Source organism: Hypanus sabinus, unplaced genomic scaffold (assembly GCF_030144855.1).
Source record: "Hypanus sabinus isolate sHypSab1 unplaced genomic scaffold, sHypSab1.hap1 scaffold_198, whole genome shotgun sequence".
In the NCBI taxonomy this organism is placed as follows: domain Eukaryota; kingdom Metazoa; phylum Chordata; class Chondrichthyes; order Myliobatiformes; family Dasyatidae; genus Hypanus; species Hypanus sabinus.
The window spans coordinates 251,853-263,601 of NW_026780078.1; the positions used below are offsets into that span (position 1 = coordinate 251,853).

At 48.8% G+C, this 11,749-nt stretch overlaps 1 protein-coding gene across 1 annotated transcript in view; it reads right to left on the minus strand.

Moving 5' to 3' along the window:
* Positions 1–8,468, minus strand: part of LOC132387554 (palmitoyltransferase ZDHHC5-like) — a 79,950-nt gene extending 71,482 nt beyond the window's left edge. The window contains exon 1 of the mRNA XM_059959933.1: positions 8,312–8,468. The gene's annotated coding sequence lies outside the window, so the exon portion shown is untranslated. The remainder of the gene's footprint in view (positions 1–8,311) is intronic.
* Positions 8,469–11,749: the final 3,281 nt, after the last annotated feature.

An 11,749-nucleotide genomic window follows, 5' to 3' on the forward strand; every position in this document is an offset into this window, starting at 1 on the left:
ACTGAAATAAAAGGTAGTAAGACATTTGAAAGTAGGACGGGGAGGGGGAAATCCGAAATGATAGGAGAAGACCAGAGAGGGTGGGGTGAAGCCAAGAGCTTTCCCCCTCCCCCTCCTATGTCCAAATCTCTTACTATCTTTTCTTTCAGTTAGTCCTGACGAAGGGTCTCGGCCTGAAACATGGACAGCGCTTCTCCCTATAGATGCTGCCTGGCCTGCTGTGTTCCACCAGCATTTTGTGTGTGTTGCATTCCATGGTTAAAGTCACTTAAATCACATTTCTTCCCCCGTTCTGATGTTTGGGTCACGTCTGCATGCTTTTATGCCTCATGACTGGCTGATTAGATATTTGCATTGGTGTGATGTGTATCTAATAAAGGGGCCACTGAGTGGGGATTCTACATTATTCATTTTATCTCCAAAGTTGCCGATCCGATAAAAAGGTCCCAACACTGATCTTTGCAAAGCACCACTGGTCACAAAGCTCCTGTCAGAACGACACCGCTCCACCACCATGACTCTGTCTTCCAGGGCCAAGCCAACTTTGCTCCCAACTCAACACGAGTCAATCTGCAGATGCTGGAGATAAACAAAAAACACAAAATGCTGGCAGAACTCAGCATCTACAGGAGGAGGTAGTGACGACATTTCGGGACGAAACCCTTCATCAGGAGTGAAGTAACACGGGATGGTCGAGGGGGGATAAGAAGTTGGGGGGAGGGATGAAGTAGAGAGCTGGGAGGTGATAGGCTGGAGGGAAATGAGCTGGGGGGAAGGTGGAGAATTATGGGAAATAAAAGAGAAAGAAAGATAGGGCTGGGGGGAGATTATAGTGAGGGGGGAAAGAGAGAGAAAGAGAACCAGACTAGTTATAGATAATATAGATATTATAGATAGGGATGGGGTAAGGGGGGGGCACTTCATCCCTCCCCCCACTTCTTATCCCCTCCTCGATCATCCCGTGTTACTTCACTCCTGATGAAGGGTTTCGTCCCGAAATGTCGTCTCTACCTCCTCCCGTAGATGCTGTCTGGCCTGCTGAGTTCTGCCAGCATTTTGTGTTTTTTATTTGTTCCCAACTTACCAACTTTGTTGCGAATCCCCAGGGAATTGATCTTTGGGACCAGAGTCAAATGTAGCCAATGAGTTGCATGCAAATGCTCAATACAGTCTCTCTGAGAATGACACAAAACTAGGAGGCTCTGTTGATGGTGAACAGGGTTGTCATAGATGACAGGGGATTCTTGATCACCCAGCGAGAAGCGGCAAATGGACTTCAACACAGGTAAGCGTGAAGTGATGTTTTTTTTTGTAAAATCGATAAGGTCATAAAGCACTGGTGGGGCCTCACTCGGAGTATTGTGAGCAGTTTTGGCCCCTTATCTTAGAAAGAATGTGCTGAAACTGGAGAGGGTTCAAAGGAAGCACGCAAAAATGATTCCAGGATTGAATGGCTTGAAATATGATGGCTCCGGGCCTGTATTCAATGGAATTGAAAGGAATGAGAGGTGACCTTATCGAATGGTGAAAGGCTTTGATAGAGTGGATGCGGAGAGGATGCCTCCTATGGTGGTTCAGTCTCAGAACAGAGGGGCACCGTTTTAGAATGGAGATGAGGAGGGGTGTCTTTATGCAGAGAGTGGTGTATCTGTGCAATTCTTCGCCACAGGCGGCTGTGGAGGCCAAGTCTTTATGTGTATTTAAGGCAGAGGTCAATACACTCTTGATCAGAGAGGACGTGAAGGGATACGGGGAGAAGGCAGGAAATTGGGGCTGAGAGGAAAATGGATCAGCCATGAGTAGACAGTGGGATAAATGGCAAATTCTGCTCCTATATCTTAAGTTTTATAGGACACAGGAGCAGAATTAGGCCATTTGGCCCATTGAGTCTGTGCTATCCCATCATAGCTGATTTATTATTCCATCCGGATTCATCAAGAACCCATCAACCTCCGCTTTAAATGCACGCAATGACCGGGCCTTCACGGCCATCTGTGGCAATGAGTTCCAAAGATTCACTAGCTACTGGCTAAAGATTGTTTCCCCCTCAGTCCCATTCTAAATGAGGCTGTGTCCTCTGGTCTTAGTCTCCCACCGTAAGAAACACCCTCTCTGCATCCACTTTCAATATTCAATAGGTTTTAATGAGATCCCGCCTGATTCATCTAAACTCCATTAGGTAAAGCCCCAGAGCCATCAAACACTCCTCATACGTTAACACTTTCATTCCCAGAACCAGCCTGCTCCGGAACCTCTCAGGGAAGGGGCCCACAACTGCTCACGGTACTCCGAGTGAGGCCTCAGTTTTACATCCCTGCTTTTATATTCCAGTCCTCTCGAAACGAATGCTAACACCACATTTGCTTTCCTCACCGCAGACTCAACCTGCAAGTTAACCTTCAGGGATTCCAAAGACCACTTGCACCTCAGATTTCTGAAATTTCTCCCCGTTTAGAAAGTATTCTGAGCCTTTATTCCTTCTGCCAAAGCACACAACCATATACTTCCCGATACTATATTCCAACTGCCACTTCTTTTGCCCAGTCTCCCATCCCCATCGGCCCAAGTCCTTCTGCAGCCTCCCTGCGTCCTGTCCCTCACCTGTCTCCGTACCGTCCGCAAACCTGGCCACAGAGCCTTCGATTCCGTCATCCACACCACTGACAGATGATGTAAAGAGAGGAGGGCCCAACACCGGTAGTCGCCGGGGCCTCGGAGGGCAAGGGAAGAGTTTGGTTAGTCAGGGAAATGAATATGGGGGTTGGGCAGTCACACTGCGATCGTATGTGTCGTTGTTTGTTGCGCAGTTTGCGTCACTCTGTTAGAGAGATGGTGTTAACGTGGAAAGGGCGTAGGGTAGATTAATAGGGAGGTTGGCCTGGCAAGGGGTGTATTCTTGGAGAAATGGGGGGGTGGGTGACTTTGTAAAGAAACACTGGCATGCGCTGTGAAATTTGTTGTTTTGCAGTAACAAGCCATAAAAGCTACTGTCAGTCACAAAAAGAACTAGCAGAGAAGATGAGTATCAGGGCAGTGCTTGTAGACCGTACAGAAGAGATCTGATGGCAGCGAGGAAGAAGCTGACCCTAAAACCTCGAGCGACAGGTCTTCAGGCTCCTGTGCAAAGGGTGAATGCGTACAGTTCTGTTCCCCGGTCAGGCGATCAAGAAGCAGAGGGAACTATCACTCAGGGCCCTCACCACCCAGGACATGCCCTGCTCACATTGCTATCATCAATGGAAGAGGTACAGGAACCTGGAGACCAACCATTCAAGGTTTTAGGAACAGCCTCTTTAACATTTTCTTCCACTCCACCAACAGCTTTATGAACAATACCTCACTATTGCTCTTTTTTAAAAAATATTGTAACCTACAGTAATGCTTTATCAACACACACAAAATGCTGGAGGAACTCAGCAGACCAGGCAGCATCTATGGAAAAGTGCAAACAGTCGACACTTCAGGCCGAGACCCTTCATCAGGACCGGGAAGGAAGATGAGAAGTCAGGATAAGAGGGTAGGAAGTTGCACGAGGTGGTGGACGATAGGTGAGGGGTGAAGTAAAGAGCTGGGAAGTGGATTGGTCAATGAGATGAAGGGCTGGAGAAAGGGGAATCTGTTAGGTGACCATGTAAGCAAAGGGAGGAGGAAGAGGGCCAGAGGGAGGCGATGGGCAGGCAAGGAGATGGTGAGAGAGGGGGAATGGTTGGGGGGGGGGGGGGAGAACAATTACTTTAAGTTTGAGAAATCGAGGTCCATGCCGTCAGGTTGGAGGCTAAAACAAGGTGTTGTTCCTCTGGCCTCGTCACAGACTGACATGGGAACAGGAACTGGAGTTGAAGTCGGTGGCCTCTGGACTGATTTCCAGCACCTGCTGATTTTCAAGTGTCGGTGATATCTTACGCCTTGCACAAAACCTCAAAACGCCACGACACCGTCAGGGACAATAAACCATGACGGTTCTGAGGTTTAAGAGGAGAGATTGAACAGAAACTCGGCCGGCAGCTTTCTCACTCAGAGGGTGGTGAGCACACGGAACCAGCTGCCAGCGGAAGTGGTTGAGGAAGGCTCATCATTTACGAGGCACTTGGACAGGGACTGGCAGGGGCAGGGGTTAAAGGTGGAATGCAGGAAATTGGGACTAAATGGGAGGGTAACGTGGTTAGCAGGGACTTGTTGGGCCGATAGGCCTATATCTGTTCGGTTTCACTGGGTGACTATAATGTCCGCTGACCTGCGTCAATCATCCTTGGCCTCTCAATCAAATTTGTAAGACATTTAAAAGGTTCAAAGTAAATTTATTATCAAAGTACACTCTACACAACCCTGAGATTCGTTGTCTGGAGGGGGCTGTCAAAGCAACACAGTAAAATCAATGAAAAACTACACAAAACGAGACTCTCAGACAGCCGACCATGCAAATATAGAAGAGAAATAGCAAGTAAAATACTAATAAATGAATAAGCAAGCATCAAGAGCATGAGATGAAGAGGCCTTGAAAGTGGGAACACTGAAGTGATGGGGCAAGTGAAGTTATCCCCGCTGGTTGAGGAATTTGAGGGGTATTAACTGTTCCTGAACCTGCTGGAGTGAGTCTTGAGGCTCCTGTGCCTCTTTCCTGACGGCAACAGCGAGAGAAGAGCCCATGCTTTTCCAAATCCAAGAAAACCCTATCCTTGAAGGACTTTCTCCCCCAACCCCCGCCATTAATGTCCCTCTCACTGAGGCAAGGTTCATTGGGCTACAACTCCCCGAGACTCTCCTTAAACAGACGGACAACATTGACGAAGTTGAACCACCTGGAGACTGCCTGTAGCTAAGGGGCTTACAGAAATCGGGATCATTGCTCAATACCACACACACACACCTCCTCCTGCTCTGGAATGTCAACACGCCCTTCCACTGATCTCATCACTGTCCACGCTTTCCTCCTTGGTAAATATCGAGGCGGACCCCGCCCACATCCTCTGGCTACAAGCTCCCTCCCTCACCCTCAGCTACCCTCTTGCTCTAACACACAAATAAAATAGCTTGGGATTCTCAATTTCATGGTGCCTCACACTTGTTTACGACAGTCCTCAAGACCCAGACTCCACTATGCACGATTTTATCCCACATTTAAACCCTTGGCACCCCAATTTGATTGTAATCCAGATTTAACACACATTAAGGACCACATCTGACTTCAATGCAGACATCTCAAATTTAATCTCCTCATTCTCAATATATGACTTCAATCTGGTTTTATCCCGACACCCCAATGTACAACTTTAACCCACATTTAAATCCCTGGCCCCAATGTACATGATTATCTCACATTTATGATTTTAACACAGGTTGAGATACCTTAGATCTTAATTTTTTTTTAAATCTAAAAACCCATGTCTACCCCACATTAAGCTCCTGACACCCCAATATTTGATTTTAAACCCAACCCAAATTCATGGGGCATTTAAATCCTGACACTTAGCCTAGGCACCATAATGGGAGGGATATGGAGGGCTACAGACCAGATGCAGGGCGATGGGACTAGGCAGAACAGTATTTTGGCACAGAAAAGGTGGGCTGAAGGGCCCTTCTTTGTGCTGTAGTAACCCATGACTCTATTTATCATGGAGTTTTATAACTCAGATGATTTTAATCTGGAGTTATCCCTCCTCTAAGCCCCAATCAGTGACATTAACTGGATCGATCCCACACTAAACTCTGACAGCTCTATATGTGATCTTAACCTGGTTTCACCCCAAAATGTCAAAGTGACATTCAAACCCCTGACGCCCCAATGTGACTTTTACCTGGTCTATTAAAACCCCCGAATAGCCCAGATTTATCACACATTTGTGACTTTAACCTGGATTTTCCCACTCCTAAACTCTGGACACCCCAATGTGTATTTTACCTGGATCCATCCCAAATCAAAACTCCCGAATCCCTGATTAGCCAGATTTACCGCGCATTTACAACTCTAACTCAGGTCTACCCCGGCATTTAAATTTCTGACATCACAATAAACTACTTTAACCTGGATCTATCCGACATTAATCTCCTGACACCCCAATATCCGACTTTAACCGGGGTTTATGTGACTTTTAAACTCAATGTGATTTTTACTTGGATCTTATCCCACATTTAAACTCCCAAATCCCTGATTCCCAGATTTACCACGCAGTTCATGACTTTAACCTGGATTTATCTCACATCTAAACACCTGAATACGTGATTTTTAGTCACTGATTGCACAAGATGCGACTACTTTGACCTGCGTTTATTGCCCATGTAAAGCCGACACCTCGATAAGTGACTTTAGCCCCTGTACACCGATACACTGACAATATTAACCTAAGCTCACCGTTCGCTTAAGCTCCTGACGCCTCAAAGCGTGACTTCAGCCCAGATTTATTGCACGCTTCAATTTAATCCAGATCTATCCCGCTATTTAAGCGACTGGCACCCCAACACAAGATCTCAGCCCAGATTCGGATTTAACATCGCCGGCATATGTCATGAAATTTGTCGTCTTTGCAGCAGCAGTACATTGCAATACACAAATTAAAAAAACTAAAAATTACAGTAAGAAATATTGTTTCAAATAAATCACATATGTAGTACAAAAAGAAAGGAAACAAATACCCTGACACCACAAAAAATTACTTTAACCTGGCCTGACACCCCAATATGCACACATTTGTGACCTTAACCCAGGTCAGTCCCACATTTCATCACCTGACATCCCACTGTGACTTTAACCCAGGTTAATCCCCTGACACCCCAATATATACATATTGGAGACTTGAAATTGGGTTAATCTGACATTTCATGCCCTGACAACCTAGTGTACACACATTAATGACTTTAATCCAGGTTTTTCCCACGTTTGATCCCCTGACACCCCAAAGAATACACGTTGGAAACTTGAAATTGGGTTAATCCCACATTTCATGTCCTCACACCCCAATATACACACGTTTGTGAGTTTAACCTGGGTTTGTCCCACATTTCATCCCCGACATCCCTGTAAGTACTTGCTTGTAACTTTAACCTGGGTTAGTCTCCCATTTCATCCCAACACCCCAATATACACACATTTGTCACTTTAACCCGGGTTAGATCCCCATTTCATCCCGACACCCCAATATACACACATTTGTCACTTTAACCCGGGTTAGTCCCCCATTTCATCCCGACACCCCAATATACACACATTTATCACTTTAACCCGGGTTAGTCCCCCATTTCATCCCGACACCCCAATATACACACATTTGTCACTTTAACCCGGGTTAGTCCCCCATTTCATCCCGACACCCCAATATACACACATTTGTCACTTTAACCCGGGTTAGTCCCCCATTTCATACCGACACCCCAATATACACACATTTGTCACTTTAACCCGGGTTAGTCCCCCATTTCATACCGACACCCCAATATACACACATTTGTCACTTTAACCCGGGTTAGTCCCCCATTTCATACCGACACCCCAATATACACACATTTGTCACTTTAACCCGGGTTAGTCCCCCATTTCATCCCGACACCCCAATATACACACATTTGTCACTTTAACCCGGGTTAGTCCCCCATTTCATCCCGACACCCCAATATACACACATTTGTCACTTTAACCCGGGTTAGTCCCCCATTTCATACCGACACCCCAATATACACACATTTGTCACTTTAACCCGGGTTAGATCCCCATTTCATCCCCTGACACCCCAATATACACACATTTGTCACTTTAACCCGGGTTAGTCCCCCATTTCATCCCCTGACACCCCAATATACACACATTTGTCATTTTAACCCGGGTTAGACCCCATTGCATCCCCTGACACCCCAATATACACAGATTTGTCATTTTAACCCGGGTTAGATCCCCATTGCATCCCCTGACACCCCAATATACACAGATTTGTCTCTTTAACCCGGGTTGGACCCCATTGCATCCCGACACCCCGGTCACCTGCCCCTAGACCCCACCACCTCAGATGCCATTAACTCGGGTCACCCTTCCGCATTTAAGCCCCCGCCGAGTTTAAATCCCGGTCTGTCACACATCCGCGACTCCGGATAATCCGGATCCCTGGCAGCCCGGGCCCGTGACCTTTCCGGTCCGATCTGTCACAACCCGACACGGACGAGTAGGCCGCGGCCGCAGCCGGGGCCTGGAGTAGGGAGGGCTCCCCGGGGCCGCCCGCTTTACCTCAGCGAGTGGCGGCGGGGGTGGGGGTGGGGCGGGGGTCCGGCCGTTGTGACGGTTGTGCCGCCGGCGGGGGGGAGGGGCGCGACCGTTTCGAACGCTCACCTCGGCGGCATTCCGCCGCTGATTTGAATAATAACCGCCGCCCGGGGCCCGCGACCCGCTCGGCTCCCCTCGCTCTCTCCTTCACCTCCCTCCCCTCAGTCCCGCCTGACGGGCGGCGGCGGCGGCCAATCAGCGGGCCCGTCCTCCAGCCAATCCGACTCCCGACTCCCGGGCTGGCCGTCAATCGCCGCCTCGACCCAATCGGCGGGCGCAAACACCGAGGTGACGTCGCGGCAGGTGGGGGTCGTCGGTGATTGAGCTCCCGCCCCACGACGCTGTCAGTCGACTGCCAATCGGCGTACGTACGGGTGCGGTGACGTCAAATTGCGGACTGTCAATTATCACTTCAACCAATCCCCGCAGGCTGCGGTTGGACTCACTTCACCCGCCTACGCTCCTGTCAATCTCCCCTTCAACCAACCCTCGGATATGCAGTGACGTACTTGGTGGGCGGATCTACTCCGGCAGCTGACCCGGTCCTGTCAATCCCAGCAGTGGGCCAATCACCGGACAGGATTTTCTCTTACGGGCGGCATGTGAGGCGGGTCTTGGCTCCAGTCGCGCAGCCGGATTGCGTGCTCGCCCTGTCAATCGCCGATAGAGCGTGTGGTGACGGAGGACGGTGCTGATCATTTCGCTCAGCAATTGGTCCAGCCTTGTGTCAATCCGCGCCCCCAGCCAATCACGTGGTGTCGAATGTGTCATCGCTGGAACCAATCCCGAATGCTCAAGCGTTCTCCCCGCCCACGTACAAGTCGATCAGCCAATTGCATCCAATCAGCGTGCGGATTGAACCAGCGCCGGCCAATCAGGATCCCCGGTTGCGCAGAAACAAGACCCTCCCTCCCCAGCCGCTCCGCCCCCGTAGTCTACTCCCCGCATGCGATTGGCTGCTTCACGCGCCGTTGTGAGTGACGTCATATGATGGGCAGCCGGTCAAGAGTCGGCGCTGGCGGAAGCGAGAAGCGATTGCCCTTGATGGGGCAGTTGGAAAGGGGGTTTTCCCGCTGAGGGGGCGGCCGTGTCCGGAACGCCAAGACGGTCGTGTCAGGCGCACAAAGAAGGGCGACGGCCAGCTGCTGATAAGGGTCTTCAGTGAAGACAGGCCCTCAGCCCGTCTAGCCCGCGTCTAGCCCTCTGAACTGACATCCCCTCTGTACCTACTTCCAAGCACCTTAAAGCTGTGCCCCTTCATGTCGGCCATTTCAGCCCTGGGAAAAAGCCTCTAACTATCCACACAATCAGTGCCCCACATCATCTTGTACACCTCTATCAGGTCATCTCTCATCCTCCATCAACTCCGAGTTCACTCAACCTATTCTATAGGGCATGCTCCCCAATCCAGGCAACATCCTTGTAAATCTCCTCTGCACCCTTTCTATGGTTTCCACATCCTTCCTGTAGTGAGGCAACCAGAACTGAGCACAGTACTCCAAGTGGGAACTGACCAGGGTCTTAGTTAATGTCGCTTTCACCATATAACCATATAACAATGACAGCACGGAAACAGGCCATCTCGGCCCTTCTAGTCTGAGCTGAACGCTTACTCTCACCTCGTCCCACTGATCCGCACTCAGCCCATAACCCTCCATTCCTTTCCTATCCATGTACCTATCCAATTTTACTTTAAATGACAATACCAAACCTGCCTCTGCCACTTCTACTGGAAGCTCGTTCCACACAGCTACCACTCTCTGAGTAAAGAAGTTCCCCCTCGTGTTACCCCTAAACTTTTGCCCCCTAACTCTCAACTCATGTCCTCTTGTTTGAATTTTCCCTACCCTTAATGGAAAAAGCCTATCCACGCCAACTCGATCTATCCCACACGTGTGCGCAGGCAGATTGGAACCTGCGCAGCAGCTCTGAGTGTCCTATGGACTCGGACCCCAAGATCCCTCCGATCCTCCACACTGCCAAGAGTCTTACCATTAATGCTGTACTCTGCCATCATATTTGCCTACCAAAATGAACCACCTCACACTTAACCGGGTTGAAATCCATCTACCACTTCTCAGCACAGTTTTGCATCCTATCAATGTCTGCAACCACTGACAGCCCTCCACACTATCCACAACACCCCCAACCTTTGTGTAATTAGGCAATTTACTAACCCATCCCTCCACTTCCTCATCCAAAAATCACGGAGAGTAGGGGTCCCAGAACAGTTCACTGAGACACATCACTGGTCACCAACCTCCATGCAGAATATGACCAGTCTACAACCACTGTTTGCCTTCTGTGGGCAAGACAGTTCTGGATCCACAAAGCAATGTCCCCTTGGATCCCATGCCTCCTTACTTTCTCAACAAGCCTTGCATGGGGTACCTTATCCAATGCCTTGCTGAAATCCATATACACTACATCTACGGCTCTACCTTCATCAATGTGTTTAGTCACATCCTCAAAAAATTCAATCAGGCTCGTAAGGCATGACCTGCCCTTGACAAAGCCAGGCCGACTATTCCTGATCATATTATGCCTTTCCAAATGTTCATAAATCCTGCCTCTCAGGATCTTCTCCAACAACTTGCCCATCACTTGTCTATAATTTCCTGAGTTATCTCTATTCCCTTTCTCAAATAAGGAAACAACATTTGCAACCTTCCATTCCTCCGGTGCTTCTGCTGTCCTCTTTGATGATGCAAAGATCATCACCAGAGGCTCAGCAATCTCCTCCGTTGCCTCCCACAGTAGCCTGGGGTACATCCCGTCCGGTCCCGGAGACTTATCCAACTTGATGCTTTCCAAAAGCTCCAGCACATCCTCTTTCTTAAAGTCTATATGCTCAAGTATTTCACTCCGCTGTAAGTCATCCCCACAGTTGCCAAGGTCCTTTTCCCTGGTGAATACTGAAGCAAAGTATTCATTAAGGACCTCTGCTACCTCCTCCAACTCCATGCACACGTTTCCATTATTGCTCCTGACTGGTCCAACTCCCTCACATCTTATCCTCTTGCTCTTCACATACTTTTAGAATGCCTTGGGGTTTTCCTTAATCCTGTCCGCCAAGGCCTTCTCATGGCCCCTTCTGGCTCTCCTAATTTCTTTCTTGAGCTCCTTCCGAGCAATCTGGTAACTTTCTAGAGTTCTAACGGTGCCTAGTTTCTTAAACCTTCCGCAAGCTTTTCTGTTCTTAACTAGATTTTCCACGTCCTCTGTGCACCCTGGTTCTTTAACCCTACCATCCTTTGCCTGCCTCAATGGAAAACGCCTACGCAGAACGCCACGCAAATGTTCCCTGAACTTTTGCCAAATTTCCCTCAGAATGTCTGCTCCCAATTTATGCTCCCAAGTTCCTGCCTAATAGCATCATATTTCCCCCTACCCTAATTAAATGTTTTCCCAGATTGTCCGTTTCCTATCCCCCTCCAATGCCGCGGTAAAGGAGATAGAATTGTGATCACAACCTCCAAAATGTTCTCCCACTGAGAGACCTGC